Source organism: Odontomachus brunneus, unplaced genomic scaffold (genome assembly GCF_010583005.1).
Source record: "Odontomachus brunneus isolate Ranch 3 - 2012 unplaced genomic scaffold, Obru_v1 Obru_scaffold_161, whole genome shotgun sequence".
NCBI classification, from domain to species: Eukaryota; Metazoa; Arthropoda; class Insecta; order Hymenoptera; family Formicidae; genus Odontomachus; species Odontomachus brunneus.
The window spans coordinates 718,559-718,867 of NW_022639611.1; positions in this window are offsets into that span (position 1 = coordinate 718,559).

The following is a 309-nucleotide window of genomic DNA, read 5'->3' on the forward strand; positions in this document are numbered from 1 at the left end:
CACATCGGTACGAACTGGATGGTGTAGAGATTGATCGTAACAGAAATATGGGAATAACTTCCACGCTGAAAAACTATGTATCGTTATCTTCGGACAAAAATGCTATCATGAAAAATGCTGCGTGGAATACGACTGACGCTGTTTCGGCAGATGGATACTTCAACTTTTGCGTACCGCTTAGCATACTGCTAGGATTCTGCGAAGACTAAAAGCGTGTAGTAATTAACGCGCGTCACGAATTAATTTTATTACGGTCGCGCAGTAACAATAATAGTCTACTTGCATCTTCAGCGTTGCAACCTAAAAACG